The 18,390-nt window shown below is 40.3% G+C and overlaps 1 protein-coding gene across 1 annotated transcript in view; it reads right to left on the reverse strand.

Annotated features, from left to right (window-relative positions):
- LOC126175596 (glycoprotein-N-acetylgalactosamine 3-beta-galactosyltransferase 1-like) overlaps positions 1-14,006 on the reverse strand; it is a 362,470-nt gene extending 348,464 nt beyond the window's left edge. The window contains exon 1 of the mRNA XM_049922463.1: positions 13,812-14,006. The gene's annotated coding sequence lies outside the window, so the exon portion shown is untranslated. The remainder of the gene's footprint in view (positions 1-13,811) is intronic.
- Positions 14,007-18,390: the final 4,384 nt, after the last annotated feature.

An 18,390-nucleotide genomic window follows, 5' to 3' on the forward strand; every position in this document is an offset into this window, starting at 1 on the left:
GTTGTTGCTTGTCGCTAGTCTGTGCTTGTCTGCGCGAGTCGACAGTAGTCTGTGTGAGTCGGCGGGAGTCAGCATGTGTCGGCTGTGTGCTCTGCTCGCGACTCTGGTCAGGACTCTGGAGGATGAGTATTGTTGTAGAAGGTAAAGAAGCAGCCTTGCGCATATTTAATAATGTATGTTAATTGTAATTTAATTTGTTCAAAAAAATGCCCCAATAATAATTTTTATAATATAAAGTAACTCTTTTAAAGAAAAGCATTCATTTCAATTTAAAGAATATTTCCAATGCATGATCAATCCTTCCAAGAATAAAATATATATATATATATATATATATATATATATATATATATATATTGAAATGAATGCTTTTCTTTAAAAGAGTTACTTTATATTATAAAAATTATTATTGGGGCATTTTTTTGAACAAATTAAATTACAATTAACATACATTATTAAATATGCGCAAGGCTGCTTCTTTACCTTCTACAACAATACTCATCCTCCAGAGTCCTGACCAGAGTCGCGAGCAGAGCACACAGCTGACACACACACACACACACACACACACACACACACACACACACATATATATATATACACGCCAGCATTGCACGAAGCTGTGTCGAAAAATATCTAATTAAGAGCAGACATAATTGCAGTTTTTATTGAGGTAAGAATATTTTGCTTTTTTATTCAGAATACAGGGCCGAAGGACAGCGCTGCTGTCCTCATAAAATTTATCAGGTTACTAAATTTTTTTATTATTTTTGGTGTTTAGGAATTTTTCTGTTTCGAACTTGACATTAAATGAGAAAAGAATTTGGTGGAAACATTAAATGTGAATGCATTTCTGCGCACAGACTATAAATGGGAGCCAATTTTGTTCAGAGGTCACAATATTAAAAAAAATTCATTTAATTATTATTCTTTGTGGAGAGGTTACACTTGGCTCATTTTCATTTACATTTTCTGTGGGGAGGTTACACTTGGCGACATCCGGCCAGGATCGTATTTCTTTGTGAATCTTCTGAGAAGTAGTCATATATCTGCTCTTATTTACTTAAACGTAGTTTGCATCTGGCGCAACGCATTTACTAATGTGTCACTCTTTCTTTCACAGATCATCGGCAATTTGTTGCTCTTTGTTGTATTTGTGTTTGTTGCGTTTTGCATTGTCTTATGTTTTATTTGTGAATAATTTTGATTTGTGAAAGATTCCGCGAAAAACTGTTAACAGTACATCGCGATGTGTAATGAGTGAAATAGCCGACTCGAATAATTTGACCGATAGTACTTGCGACACGCAGTGTAATGATGACAATACCCCATTTACAGACAAAAAGGACGTTCTGTTACAATGAACGCTGCCCAGCTTGACACACCCGGTTCGCAAAATTTACGTAATGAACAGACAAATTTTACTAACGAAAATGAACAGAGTACTCAAAATACGACAGATTTATTTGATTCCGATTTAGTGACCAACAGTGCACATTCTATTAGCAAACATTTTCAAGAATCACAGAATGACCAAATGATTACACAAAACGTGACAATTGCAGGTACGCCATCAAACAGCACAGAGAATAGAGTAGGTAATTTTAGTTTGGATCAAATTATGGCATTGTTGCTACAAATTAATGAACGTTATAAAAAACAAGACGAAAATTCCAAACAACAGAATGAAAGACAAGAGAAAAATCAAAAACAACTTAATGAAAAATTAGACAACAATTCCAAACAACTTTGTGAACAGAACAAACAACTTAATGAAAAACAAGACAACCTTAATGAAAATTTCAAACAACTTTGTGAACAGAACAAACAACTTAATGAAAAACAAGACAACCTTAATGAAAAATTAGACAACAATTGCAGACAGCTTAGTGAACAGATTACAGCCGTTGCCGCACAATGTCATGATACTAAAGAACAGTTACGTGAGGAAATTGAGGCTTGTGCTAGGAAAAGTAGTGAAGAAATCAGATCTGTTGCTCAACAATTAAGGGATATGCAAACAGCTACAACAGAATCACTTACAGACGAAATTAGTGCAGTCGCTAAACAATGCTCTGAAAACACAACACAGTTACGCGACGAGTTTAAATTAATGTCAGCAGAACTTTCGCGCACACTGGATGCAAAGGTAGACGCGAAATTCGACCAACAGAACAGCCAAATTGACGAACGTTTTAATCACCACCTACAAAACAGTGAAACGCGTTACCGTAAATTCATACAGGAACAAAATAAAGTAAAGCGACAAGTCATGGAAACAATTACCGCACAGAGACAGGAAGATGAACGTAAATTGTTTACGAAAACAAAAACATACGTAGACAACAATATTGCTGCAGTATTAGACGAAATTAATACTATCAAACAGTTGAACGCCGAATTGCGTGATGAAATTTCCGATCTCAAAACAAAAACACACACACACACAGTAGACTTTCAGACAGTGACCGACAGACTTGAACAATTAGAACTAATTCAGGATCCCGAAGTCATCAAAGCTGACGTTAAAAAATTGAACGAAACCACACGTAAAATACAAAAACAAATTAATGCTTGTGACACTAAAAACGATGATCAGGTAAAAATACTGACTGAAAAATATGATGAATTGGCCAGTCGTATTGACGTTATTGAAAGTAATAATGACAGCAAATCAGACGATACTTCACCGATTTCGTTTAATCAAACACCTGAATTCCAAAATCTACAGCAGACAATCAGTGAGATAGATTCGTCTAATAATACATTACGTAGAAAATTGTCAACTTTACAGCAAGAAGTGACAGAGATAAAAAATATTTCAGTTAATAACACGTCACAGCATATGGCACATTCCGAACATTTCTCACTCACACAGCCAGTGTAACTTAGGTAATTTACAGAGACTATGTGACTTAGAATACGAAGTGACACAGACAAACAGATTCTTATGCAATCGTGAACCTGTTCACACATTCAGTGACGATAACGTTGATTATAAGCAATTTGTATCTGTAAAAAAATCTAAGGTATTTAAAAATGACAGAGCACAGGTACACACTTTGAGCTGGATACGACAATTTATTTTTGTACTTTCACCGCCATTGCGTGTAATGCAGAAACTAGCATTGGCTTGGATACAGCAATTTGTTTTTGAATTTTCACCGGCATTGCCTGTAACGCAGAAGCTAAAATTTACTTGTAGCGCGTAATAGACCTCAGGGGATTCATTACGCTTCGATGAATATGTGCCGTAGTAGTGCTATTTCATCTTTAGTTTTCTGCACTGCTGCCTTCTCTTCTGCTATCCTTTATATCTATCAAAACAGCTCTTTAACTATCGCTGTATCTAGGATTAAGAAACGAGTAAAGAAAACCCGATATGACAAGTTATACCGAAAGTGACAATTTTCATTAGACCCTCCCGAAATGACAAGAACTACCAGCGTAATTTTAATGACTGACAAAATTTTAATTATCAGTATCGTCAAAATTATCAGCAACAGGAAACAAATTTTGGTAACAATAGAGGTTTTTCCCCACAACAACAACAAAACCAGCCGGTTAGCATACCTAACCAACAATGTGGTTTGCAAGGTCAACCAAGCTTTAATGTTTCGCCGCGTACACGTATAGCATCAGCTCCAACAAATAGTAACGCACAGCAACAAGGGAATCAGTACGTACAGAAAACACACTATTTCAATTCCTATCGCACTGCACCGTATAGAAATGACTATCATGACAGACGTAAAAGTAGTGAGCACAATTTTCAGCGTACATTTAATAACAGTCGATCTTATCAGCAGCAAGAACATCAGCAACAACATATTATCATGAATGAACTAGACAGTAGGTATCATCCAGAACGTAATACGTCTGGAAGAAATAACAGAACAGTTCAAATAGTCGAAATGCCACAGCATCCTCCTGAAAATAATAACACGTCAGATAGAATTTGACTAGATACAATACAAGTTGCATCTTCCAGCAACGTAAGCAATACTTCAGATACACAGAATCTTGTTCACGAAAATGTTATTTGAAACATGCCTTGTTGAATGCACCGCTTTTATCACACCCAGATCTTGCTAGAAATTTTTCCATTGCCAGCGACAGTTCTAACACCGCTTTAGGCGTACATATTTTTCAGGAAATTGAAGAAGATGGTTGTACAGTAATTAAAAACATCGCTTTTGCAAGTCGCATTTGTCACCTGCTGAACGAAATTATTCTGTTACAGAACTTGAAACATTATGTGTTGTATGGGCTTTTACCAGATTTAGGCATTTTCTTTATGGAAGACACACCACCATTTACACAGATCATAGAGCGATACAATTTTTACTTTCGGCTAAAGTTACACACGACAGATTAAGTAGATGGAAACTTTATTTGCAGGAATTTAATTTTACAATTGTTCACATTCCCGGCACACAAAATATTGTAGCAGACGCACTATCCCGTTCTCTTAACAACAATCAGCAAGACATCGCAACCAACTTCTGCAAAGCAAATTTCAGCGTCATGTACATTCAACAAGTTGCATTTGAAAATTTCATTTCGTCGTCATTACAAGACATAGCACAAGAGCAGAGTAAAGACAACGTGTGGAAAGAAATTAAACACCTTTGGCAAGATAGGAATAATGTTACCATTAGAAACCATTACGCTGTACGCAATGACATTCTGTTTCGCCGCTCTCACCCCGATAGCAACAATTGGTTATTATGCATTCCTGACGAACTTGTTAACAAATTAATCTGGTATACTCATTTAAGTTACGCACATTACGGAGCCAGAAAATCTTTTCTGATACTGAGACAGAACTGTTATTTTACCAACATGGAGAAACGTATACGACGAGTTTTAGCGTCGTGTAAAATCTGCCAGATAGCTAAATCAGACACGACTTCAGATGTTCCTCCATTACATCCCATTGTACCTGTTAAATTGAGACATATGGCCGCTGTAGACATTTTTGGTCCGATTCCCAGAACTAATAGAGGTTTTTGCTACATCTTTGTCGCTGTTGAACTCACTTCAAAATTTGTTACCTTCACTCCGTTACGCAAAGCTACTGCTAAAACTGTTTCGAAAGCATTTGTAAAACATTTTCTATTTCATGTAGGGCATGTGTTGAAAGTAATTTCCGACAATGGATCACAGTTTCGATCTGCTATATGGACACGTTTGTTACGAGCTAGAAACATTTCTCCGATCTATATATGCTTCTTCGAACCCTTGTGAACGATTAATGAAAGAAATTGGTAAACTGTGTAGAATATACTACCATAAAAAACATATTGATTGGGACACACACATACTCTCATTCCAGGATGTAATTAATTCCATACCAAATGAATCTACTATGCTATCTCCGTCTGTACTGAAAAAATGTTGAACCACCTAACAAAATTAAAGAATTAATAACCTTTCCTACATCTCGTCGACTACGACACCATGAAATAATTGACATTGCGCTGAACAACATCAAACGTGCCGCAGAGCGCCGGAGAAGACAGCAAAAACAGGTTTGTACACGCCGTGACTTTCACATTGGACAGAAGATATTAGTACGTACACACTATTTATCCAACAGAGGAAAGAGTAGATGCAGTAAATTTGAGCTTCTATACGCAGGTCCATATCGGATTCGCAGCATTCCTCAGCCCAATGTAGTACACGTCGAAACTTTGAGAACCAGAAAAACCAAAGGGAACCACCACGTCTCCAACATCAAACCTTTTAATGAATGAACATACTTTATAATTTGTCACACTGTAATGCCATTTCCTAATTTTTTTTATGACCACTTATGCAATTATATTAACATGAACACTTACTGATGATTGTCGTATTTTTTCTTGGCAAGTGCCCGACAAGGTAAGGTTAGCAGGTCGCTCTTCTTGTCGTTACACATCAGACCGTGCATATTTTTCCAGATGAACTTACACATTTTTTGACCACTTATGCAATTATATTTATGTGACTACTTACTGATGATTGTCGTATTTTTTCTTGGCAAGTGCCCGGCAAGGTAAGGTTAGCAGGTCGCTCTTCTTGTCGTTACACATCAGACCGTGCATATTTTCCATTTTTCATGTATATATGATTGTTTTCCTGTTTTGTTTGTATACACTATGAAATATTTAAGATATAACAAACACCAGTTGACTTTAACATTTTGCCTTATGATATCTCAACATCGTGACTACTTTACTTTTTTTTGCTGCTACATTGTGATACTCTGTGTACATTTTTTTTTGCACCTGCACACTGTCTATGTTTTTTTTTGACATATTACGTTTTCTGTCATGCTATGCTGTATGCTCAATTATGTTACTATAAACCAGTTTTATTTAATGGGTATATGATTTAAATGCAAGACATTAATCTTTGTTCATCATTTTCAGAAAGAAATAACGTGTAAAAGAAATAAATTAAACAGAAATGGGAATTTCACTTTCGGAATGAACGAAAGAAGATGCAATACCTCGTGATGAAGAGTAAATGGATCAGAATTAACAAGCATTAACAAGAATATACTATACACATCACAGAATAGCAGTCTTAACTAATTTTTTCTTTCAGAATACGAGGCGATTGATGCAGGCTGTCAGACAGAACTTAGTTTTAGTGATGAAATATGCTAGAAATAAAGAATAGTTGTATAATGAATAATGAAGTGACTTTTTTGCAGATGATAATGAATGGTGATGAATAATGATGAAGAATATGCTACTATGGATAATGAAGTTTTTCTTTACAGGTGATGATAATAATGGAGTTATGGTAATATGAATAATGAAGTTTTTCTTTACAGATGAGGATAATGATGAAGTTTATATATTTACTGTTAGTTAAGAAATGCTATGTAGTTATTTAAGTATTTGTTGCAGTTCGTTTTGACAGTATATCTTAATATCGCATGGTACGATGACTGAAGGTTTTGGAAAGGACAGCTAGAGAACATATATATTTTTTATACACATTTCACTACCTGTTAATTCGAAGTTCACTACTTTTCAGCATAATATGCGTTTCTTCTTTCAGTTTAATAATCGATTTTGTATTTTTTGCAGGAGAAATTATTCATGAAATTAATGTGCTATAAGCAGTTGTTCATTAAACCTATGTCATTTATGAATGTGATCACATATACTCTACTGGTTTCATAACTTTGCTACAGCTGACTCACGACGAATGACATTACACGTCTTCATTTGCAGCAATAACTCAAAAGCAAATATTGTTATGCCACAGTAATTAATTATCGATCCCAACGCAATGCATTGCTAGCACAATAAAAATTTATTACCAGTCCCAAATAATGCTACCAGTTTAAGAGAGTTCTGAGTAATACTGATCAGCTCTGAAGAGTATGTCATTTGAATGATGAATTCTGAGTAATACTGAATGGTGCTTTGTAATAATGCTTAAATACTATGCGCATAATTTCTGTAAATAATATTTTTGTTATACTCTATAAATGCTATGCCAATAATTGACACTCATTTTGAATGATAACTTCTGAATAATACTGAATAAGGTTTTATAAAAATATAAGAATACTTGGTAAGTGGCCAATGAGTGCCAATGATTAGTATAACTAAGTGAATTATGTTAATACTATGCCATTCATTAGTTCCTGTTTTGAATGATGACTTCTGACGGTTTGTAACTGGCCAATGAGTGCCAATGTTATCTGTAAACAGATAATTTATGAACATTATTCTGTAATACTACATACATGGTACAGAAATGTTCAGTAACTGGGCGATGAGTGCCACCAATTACTCAAATCAGTTGTTAGACTAGTGTAATTCTAAATGAAGACTAGTATGTGACTTAATGTCCTTCACCTTCTGACCTAATTACCAGAAATTACTGCAATATCCGTTTGTCTTGTCTATCCTCATGATCATGGAGCACTATATTTGATTTTTGCACTAATTCTACGTTGGTGTACTTTACAAGAACGTGGTGTTGACACGACATGCTGTCCACCACCTTGAGCGATGGAGATGTTATTATGGTCCCACTGTTTGGTGTACCTAGTGTACTACCAAAATGATAGCATGGAATATTATTACGACATTTCAGTGTCTTGGCTACACTGATTAATACTTAAAGGAAAAGAACTTCAGATTGTCTCACTTGGTGTTGTGCTTCTATAGAAAGATATGGACTTTCAGTGCAGCTGCGTGCACCCTAAAGTGCTACAACCATGACGCAATCCTTCCCATTCCTTTCCTAGTTCTTGAAAAATGGTAAACACTTATACAATGCGTTTAAATTCTTGTAAAATGATAAAGAATTATACAGTGAGTGTGCACTTTATTTCACTCCATGATATGTTATGTAAAAATTCTAAAGACTTATACAGTGCGTGTGCACTTTACTTCACTCCTTGATATGTTTATTTGTTGTAAAAATGCTAGAGAGTTTTACAGTGCGTGTGCACTTTATACCATTTGTTAACATGATTTGTATTCATTACGTATACATTTTGTGATTTGCTGATATGTTCTGAACTACAATGCGTGTGCACTTTGTCATTTGTCAATATGATTTGTACTCATTATGTTTATTTGTTGTTTAAAATGCTAAAGAGTTTTACAGTGCGTGTGCACTTTTGTCATTTGTTAATATAAATGTAAATAAGTTATACACAACTGCAACCAGTCACTTTTTTCAATAATAATACTTTATTACATTAACCGGTTTTCGAACCCTTTCAGGTTCATCTTCAGATGATTTCGGGAGGACCCGGGAAGTTACATCATTACTGGTAGTAGCATAATGCTGGGTGCTGGTTTGTGACAGTATAGGCGGCTTTTTTCGTATCTGTCTGCCTCCATTTTGGTGTCCTGAACACTTTCACACGAACTACATTAGTTCACACTTTAACAGTGACACTTTACCAGGATCCAGCATGCGCTTTACAACAGTTGTAAAGCGCACGCTGGATGCTGGTAAATTGTCACTGACAAACACTAATGTGAACTTTGGCCTTGCGTTTTGGTAAGCCAAGTGTGTATGTATGTTGTTATTTTTAGTTTTAGCCACGGTACCAGGCTCTCATCACTAAGACGACTTATCAATTTTCTCTTGATAAATTTGACGCTACATGATGATTTTTCACATAAATATGGAGACCACGAATAATGAAACCACAGTATGTTCTAGTTTTTTCAGCTGATTACATGAGTCAGGAATGCTATTCCAGGTGTTAAAAAATCAACATATCTTTCTTCTTCAGGATTTTCAAAGCACAACGTTTTCCGATATTTTTATCTCACCACAAATATGTTCAAAAAAATTCGAGCGTCACAGTTCTTTGTGTTTTAAAGCCAACAATTGCATTTCGAAGTTTCCATTGTCAATATTGAAGGGAGAAAAATTTAATTCTGTTACAGAAGCATCACGAAGCTTTTTTTAACATAAGCTAATGGCGCTTGACTATTTCTAAATTTCTGAAACCTGTTGCTATAAGCTTTCCTCGTATCAAATTGTTGTTTTGAAATAACAAACGTCATTATCCTCATCTGTTTCACTCATTTCCGACTCAGAACTCAAAGCTCTTATAAAATCGCTTTCTGATCCTTTCACTTCTCCATTTTGCATTAATTCAGTCCGTTAAAAATTATTTCACAGGCCTGACTTCGAAGCATCTCTCACCCCCACTTCCGAAGACGTCGTCACAAGTAGCAAAAGTGGCCTGAGTCCCGAGAGAGAATGGTGATTTCACCTACACCCCCGTCTAACACCACATCGAAATAGACCCGTAAAGGCCGGAAACCTACACATGTGCCACGAAGTTTCAATCGCACTGTACGTGCTCGCCCACGCGTGGTATGTTGTAGAAGAGCCACAAACAAGGCGCCGAAGAGCCACATGTGATTCGTGAGCCGCTGTTTGCCGACCAAGCTGCAACATGTGTCGTCAGACATATAAACACAATTCCTTCTTCATCTCAACGTAGCGCGTAGCATACACACGTAGCTCCAGTTTACTATACGAGATAGTACAGTCTTTGGTAGCTGACTGACAATGGACTATTGTTTAGTAAACGTAGCCGTGAGTGAGTGCTATGCGTCACGTTGAGAAGTGTAAGGAAGACTCATGTATACCTTATGAAAGAAATTTCCAACTTCTGCTGCATTGAGGCATTGATACAACTCAGTAGCGCTGGATGAAAAGTGGTGGACTGGGATTCAAACCCGGATTTCTCGCTTTACGCGAGCGGTTGCCTTTAACCGCTTCGTCTGTCCGAGCATCTCTCTCGTCCGACCCAAATCTCCACATGCCACATACTACAGAGCAGTACCCCCCGTCCATTATTCCCCTTCGCTTACAGTCTTAACGTGTGTCTGTACTGAAAAATCGATGTGCCGTCAGGGGCGTATATTATAGAGGTACGGTGTCTGTTCTTTCCGACATGCATTTCCGACAGAACAGACACCATACCTATCTTCTGTGTCTGACAATGCATGTTTGCTGCTTCCTTGTTATTTTATACTCAACAGAGGAAAGTCCACTGGACCTGACGGAATACCAATTCGATTCTACACAGAGTGCGCGAAAGAACTTGCCCCCCTTCTAACAGCCGTGTACTGCAAGTCCCTAGAGGAACGGAAGGTTCCAAATGATTGGAAAAGAGCACAGGTAGTTCCAGTTTACAAGAAGGGTCGTCGAGCAGATGCGCAAAACTATAGGCCTATATCTCTGAGATCGATCTGTTGTAGAATTTTAGAACGTGTTTTTTGCTCGCGTATCATGTCATTTCTGGAAACCCAGAATCTACTCTGTAGAAATCAACATGGATTCCGGAAACAGCGATCGTGTGAGACCCAACTCGTTTTATTTGTTCATGAGACCCAGAAAATATTCGATACAGGCTCCCGGGTAGATGCCACTTTCCTTGACTTGCGGAAGGCGTTCGATACAGTTCCGCGCTGTCGCCTGATAAAGTAAGAGCCTACAGAACATCAGACCAGCTGTGTGGCTGAATTGAAGAGTTTTTAGCAAACAGAACACAGCATGTTGTTCTCAATGGAGAGACGTCTACAGACGTTAAAGTAACCTCTGGCGTGCCACAGGGGAGTGTTATGGGACCATTGCTTTTCACAATATATACATAAATGACCTAGTATAAAGTGTCGGAAGTTCCATGCGGCTTTTCGCGGATGATGCTGTAGTATACAGAGAAGTTGCAGCATTAGAAAATTGCAGCGAAATGCAGGAAGATCTGCAGCAGATAGGCACTTTGTGCAGGGAGTGGCAACTGACCCTTAACATAGACAAATGTAATGTATTGCGAATACATAGAAAGAAGGATCCTTTATTGTATGATTGTATGATGGCGGAACAAACACTGGTAGCAGTTACTTCTGTAAAATATCTGGGAGTATGCGTACGGAACGATTTGATCTGGAATGATCATATAAAATTAATTGTTGGTAAGGCGGGTGCCAGGTTGAGATTCATTGGGAGAGTCCTTAGAAAATGTAGTCCATCAACAAAGGAGGTGGCTTACAAAACACTCGTTCGACCTATACTTGAGTATTGCTCATCAGTGTGGGATCCGTACCAGATCTGGTTGACCGAGAAGATAGAGAAGATCCAAAGAAGAGCGGCGCGTTTCGTCACAGGGTTATTTGGTAACCGTGATAGCGTTACGGAGATGTTTAACAAACTCAAGTGGCAGACTCTGCAAGAGAGGCGCTCTGGAACGCGGTTTAGCTTACTGTCCAGGTTTCGAGAGGCTGCGTTTCTGAATGAGGTATCGAATATATTGCTTCCCCCTACTTATACCTCCCGAAGAGATCACGAATGTAAAATTAGATAGATTCGAGCGCGCACGGAGGCTTTCCGGCAGTCGTTCTTCCCGCGAACCATACGCGATAGGAACAGGAAAGGGAGGTAATGACAGTGGCACGTAAAATTCCCTCCGCCACACACCGTTGGGTGGCTTGCGGAGTATAAATGTAGATGTAGATGTAGATTACTTTTGACTGTAAGTAATGCCACATTAATTGTAAGGTGCGTTGATCTACGAAGATCGTTCAATAAGTAATGCAGCACAACTTTTTTCTTGGCCATTTCCCGTGGAATATTCCCGCTTCAGCCCATACTGTTTCATGAAGTACCTATAGGTGGCGGCGTTATATGTAGCCTCCAAAATGGCGTCTGAAACTGAGGTGCGCTCTAAACACAGATCTCTCATTGAGTTCCTTTTAGTGGAAAACGACAGCATCGCAGATATTCTTAGGCACATACAGAATATCTGCGGAGCCCTGGAAGTAAACAAAAGCACGGTGAGTCGTCGGGCGAGGCGTCTGTCATCATCGTAACAAGGTCGCGCTAACCCGTCCGATCTCCAGTGTGTCGGCTGGTCGCACACGGCTGTGACTCATAGTGTAGGAACGCACGGACACTCATTTCAGGTGATCGACCAACTCCGCGTGAAGCAGAACGTGGATGATGGGGAGGTGGTTGTTGTAACAAGCCGTTGGCTCCGACGGCGAGCAGTGGTGTGATACCACGTGGGCCTACAGGCCCTCACAATAAGGTGGCGTAAGGCCGTCGCATTGAACGGAGATTATGTCGAAAAACAGAGTTTTGTAGTCAAAACAGTGCGTAAAAATATGGTGTACTGGAATCACCAAACCAACGTACTTTCACAAAAACTGTGTTGCATTAATTAGTGAAAGCCCCTCGTACTTCGTAATTTAGAGATTTCCGTTACACCTATGTTAGCATTTGCAGTATTGAGAAGTAATCAGTTATGTTTCCTTGTCTTACAGAACTTGGAAATGGGATAACGTAGTATCGAAACATGTAGACTAAACCACACATATTCGACAACTGGTGGATAATAATCTCCATGCTGACATACGTTTAAGACAGCTCTCACACACGGCCAAAAAAAAGCATTGTTGGTAGGGGAAGATAGATAACCCTCTCGATTAGGCAACTGAACCTACCTCTCCGGTCTCCTAGCCAACAATGACATATAATTTTTCTCTTTCCTTTCTCTCAGAGGGAACCAATCATCCAACGCGAACAGAAACGTAAATCAGCAGCAGATTCTGTCTCCAACGATTATGCGATAAATCACACAAATCTGAAGGCTGTAAATTCAACTAAATACTTAGGGATTACAATTACAGATAACCTAAATTGGAACGATCCCATAGATAATATTGAGGGTAGAGCAAACCAAAGACTGCGATTCACTGGCAGAACACTTATAAGGTGCAACAGGTCTACTAAAGAGACTGCTTACACCACGCTTGTCCGCCCTATTCTGGAGTACTGCTGTGCGGTATGGGATCCGCATCAGGTGGGACTCACGCATGACATCGAAAAAGTACAAAGAAGGGCAGCTAGTTTTGTATTATCGCGAAATAGGGGTGATAGTGACAGAGACATGATACGTGAATTGGAGCGGCAATCATTAAAACAAAGGCGGTTTTCTTTGCGACGGGATCTTCTCATGAAATTTCAATCACCGGTTTTCTCCTCCGATTGCGAAAACATTCTGTTGGCACCCACCTTCATAGGGGAAGTGATCATCACGATAAAATAAGAGAAATCAGGGCTCGCACAGAAAAATTTAAGTGCTAGTTTTTCCCGCGTGCCGTTCGAGAGTGGAACGGTAGAGAGACAGCATGAAGGTGGTTCATTGAACCCTCTGCCAGGCACTTTATTGTGAATAGCAGAGTAATCACGAAGATGTAGATGTGCAGCTAACTAGATCGACAAGTGCAACTCTCGACAAAAGCGGCGCTTGCTAAGCCTACCTGTCAGCTTCAAAATAGTATCAGTCTCTTCATGTGCCGGCTAAGGTATCTCCAATCGTCACATCTACTACATCGACGTCTGCGCTGCTGGAAGCGTCCCGCGGGCTTTATGAGAACTTCAGAAACTGTAAGCTACTCTGAGCAAAAGAGAACGGGAGCACACAAAAACTATCACAACCCGATGTAACTTTGCGAATACTGAAAGGCGGTCTTTATGCCGCTGGCCGTTAAGCGCTGTCATATCGTGAAAGCCGCTCCGCCGCGGCTTCTGCCAAGCTTTTGCTGTGTTAAGACGGAGATATCAGTTTCCGATGAGTACAAGGTCCACCGAGCTGCCGACCTGCACCGCTTGGGCAGTAGTCAGCTATTTTACAGGCCAGATCGTGCACGCTGCGAGTCTTTCGGTGCTACTGCCTAAAATACAGCTGCTGATAGCAGAATTTGTAGAATTTAAAACAGTCTTAGTTTGAATTTTTTTTCTTTCTTTTAAGACCGGTTTCGTTCTATGTGATCTTCTAAAGCATCTAGAAAAGATAAAAGGTATGGGCAAACTTATTAATGAGAGTTTTGCGATAGTGTACAGCAGTATTTGAGCATTTACGTACATAACCTGAGAAGCAGCTAATGGGCAACATACTGGGTGATCAAAAAGTCAGTATAAATTTGAAAACTGAACAAATCACGGAATAATGTAGATAGAGAGGTACAAAATGACACACATACTTGGAATGACATGGGGTTTTATTAGAACCAAAAAAATACAAAAGTTCAAAAAATGTCTGACAGATGGCGCTTCATCTGATCTGAATAACAATAATTAGCATAACAAAGTAAGACAAAGCAAAGATGATGTTCTTTACAGGAAATGCTCAAAATGCCCACCATCATTCCTCAACAATAACTGCAGTCGAGGGATAATGTTGTGAACAGCACTGTAAAGCATGTCCGGAGTTATGGTGGGGCATTGGCGTCGGATGTTGTCTTTCAGCATCCCTAGAGATGTCGGTCGATCACGATACACTTGCGACTTCAGGTAACCGCAAAGCCAATAATCGCACGGACTGAGGTCTGGGGACCTGGGAGGCCAAGCATGACGAAAGTGGCAGCTGAGCACACGATCATCACCAAACGACGCGCGCAAGAGATCTTTCACGCGTCTAGCAATATGGGGTGGAGCGCCATCCTGCATAAACATCGTACGTTCCAGCAGGTGTTTATCAGCCAGGCTGGGGATGATGCGACTAACATATCGGCGTACCTCTCACCCGTCACGGTAGCAGTTGAAAAACCAGAATCACGCATTTCCTCGACGAAAAAAGGCCCGACAACGGTAGATATGGTAAATCCAACCCATACCGTGACTTTCTCGTCGTGCAATGGAGTTTCCACGACAGTTCTGTGATTTTAGGTAGCCCAAATTCTGCAGTTGTGGGCGTTGAAAGACCCTCGGAGCGTGAAATGAGCTTCGTCGGTCCACAACACGTTATTCAACCAATCGTCATCTTCCGCCATCTTTTGAAACGCCCACACCGCAAATGCCCTCCGCTGCACTAAATCGCCAGCTAACAGTTCATGATGACGATGGATTTTGTACGGATAGCATCAGAGGTTACGCCTAAGTGCCAACAAAACAGTAGTGTATGGAATGCCGGTGCGACGTGCGACTGTACGAGCGCTGACTACCCCGTGTATAGACGAACCCACTACAGTGTCCATTTCTTCCTGAACTTTCTCAGCAGCATTACGCCTTGTGCTCGGTCGGCCACTACGGGGTCTATCGTCTAAACAACCAGTGGCTTCGAACTTCGAAATCATTGTCGCCACAGTTGCATTTGTCAGTTAACATGCTGCGACTGCTGGCGCATCTGATTCTCTCTCTCATTACTGCTTCTTTTATACACGATTGTCGTGCGCAGTCACTGACGTTTTGCTGTCCAGCGCCATCTGTCGGACATTTTGTGAACTTTGTTTTTTTTTTGTTATAATAAAACCCCATGTCATTCCATGCATGTGTGTCAATTTTTACCTCTCTACCTACATTATTCCGTGGTTTATTAAGTTTTCAAATTTATACTGACTTTTTGATCGCCCGGTACTTGTCTTCCTAAACTAGTAAACAAAACGCAAAAAAAAGCTTGTAGCCACGGTAGACACATTCGCAATACACACATCAACAAAAGTTTTCACCATCACCGTACGTCGTGCACGCGTTTTGCTATAGTGATTGTTACTGTACGGCCCAGAAGGTAATCCCTGATGTTCTTAGTAAATATAAACATAATTACTGTGAGCGCTACTTGCGGGTAGGACGCCGCACACAAATGGACTGCAGTATTTTAGCTGAAAGAGAAAACGCAGGTAGGAACGAGCGAGAGACGTCTATGGAACCTTAGAGTGAATATCCATCATGCCACGGAGGACAGTTGTGACCAATGACAGTGCCCACATCATCACATAATCGCATAAGGGTTCTCAAGCAGAGAAGCTGCGCGACGCGTACGACGGAGTCAAAGTGATGTGGTGCGGCGCTGGAACAGGTTCCAGTTGATGGGTAATGTTGCTGATTCACTCCGCATAGGCCGTCCAAGTTCGACAGGTACACAGGATGATCGATATCTGCGACATTTTTGGAAAGGAAGCTTGGCTTTCGAAGAACCTATCGCATCAAACTGTTTGCAGATGATTGCATGGTGTGTATCGCCATTCAAGACGACCATGGCGACGCGTAACGTCGTATATCGTTGTAACGTACCTACAACAAATAGAGCCTATGTTGGTCTGTGAAAACGGACTCGATAAGCAACCTAAGCTATCAATAATCGGAATCCAACCTGCTAACACTGTGTGCGTGTTGTATGAGTGTCAGTTTCCCTGTCATTTAAGCCCTCAACAGATCTTTACATGAAAAACTTAAAACTAACATTTGGATCAGCTATCTGACTGCGTATTTGAATATGAAAAACTACAGGAACAAATGGACCTGTAACAATGAATACCTAAGCTATCTGACTGCATACGAGGTTTGGAACTTTAATAGTGGCAACTATTTATTTACAGCTCGTACAAAATAGATACGTGTTTCAGAGTTTTACTGACCTTCAAAGTAGTCACCAGCGTTGTGTATCTGTGTATAACCCGTTTCCAGCGATGTGGAAGTCGTAGGATACTCTTAGCAGTGCCAGTTGTGTTGACAGTTCGAGCGGCGCGGTCTATTGCCCGACGAATTTGTAGCAGTTCTGAGGCGAATGCCGTGATGTGTTTCCTTCAGTTTATAAATCGAGTTTAACTCACGAGGGCTTACGTCAGGGGAGTGCAGTAGGTGGTACAGCACTTAGCAGCCCCATCAGTCAAACAAATCAGAAACAGCTTGCACTGTACGTGCTCGAGCATTGTCCTGCAAAATGATGGTCAGGTCCTGCAGAAAGTGTCATCACTTCTGTCTCTAAGCTGGTCGTAAGTTGTGTTCCAAAAATGAAGCCTGACTTAAGCCCTCGTGAGTTCAACTCGATTTATAAACTGAAGGAAACGCTTCACGGCATTCGCTTCAGAACTGCTACAAATTCGTCGGGCAATAGACCGCGGCGCTCGAACTGTCAACGCAACTGGCACTGCTAAGAGTATCCTACGACTTGCACATCGCTTGCAAATGGTTACACACAATGCTGGTGACTACTTAGAAGGTCTATATGGTGGCCGTGCAGCTCTCTAGAATGAAATGATAATTAAATCAAGACCATAAGCTGCCGAAAGACGTTATATACATCAACGGGGACAGTTGAAAATGTGTGCCCCGACCAGGACTCGAACCTGGGATCTCCTGCATACATGGCAGACGCTCTATCCAGCTGAGCCACTGAGAGCACAGAGAATAGTGCGACTGCAGGGATTTATCCCCCTGAACGCTCCCCGCGAGACCCACATTCCCAGCTTAATGTCCACACACTACATACGTAGTGTCCCTGCCCATTATACTCATTACTCGAGGCAGACAATCTTACCGAGTCCCGTAAGAGTTTGGGCATTGCGTGTGCTTCCGCACAGAAGAAGGTCAATGGCGGGTTAGCCTTAACTGTATGAATATGGTATCTGTTCTTTCGGACATGTCTGACTACGAATGAAGTGTGTGACCATTAAATTGGGAATGTGGGTCTCACGGGGAGCGTGCAAGGGATAAATCTCTGCAGTCGCACTATCCTCTGTGCCCTCGGTGGCTCAGGTGGATTCCGGCACGGTACCTCCGCGTGTTCGGTCAGAGAGCCGGTTGGCCTCTGTAATAAAAAACTGAGTGGAAGGATCAACAAATGAACTTGAACGGATGTCATGTGACGTCCGCAACGACCAAACATAACGATCAACAACCAACAAAATGAAAAAAAGCGTCTGCCATGTATGCAGGAGATTCCACGTTCGAATCCCGCTCGGTGCACCCATTTTCGACTGTCTCCGTTGATGTACACTCCTGGAAATTGAAATAAGAACACCGTGAATTCATTGTCCCAGGAAGGGGAAACTTTATTGACACATTCCTGGAGTCAGATACATCACATGATCACACTGACAGAACCACAGGCACATAGAC

Source organism: Schistocerca cancellata, chromosome 3 (genome assembly GCF_023864275.1).
Source record: "Schistocerca cancellata isolate TAMUIC-IGC-003103 chromosome 3, iqSchCanc2.1, whole genome shotgun sequence".
NCBI lineage: Eukaryota > Metazoa > Arthropoda > Insecta > Orthoptera > Acrididae > Schistocerca > Schistocerca cancellata.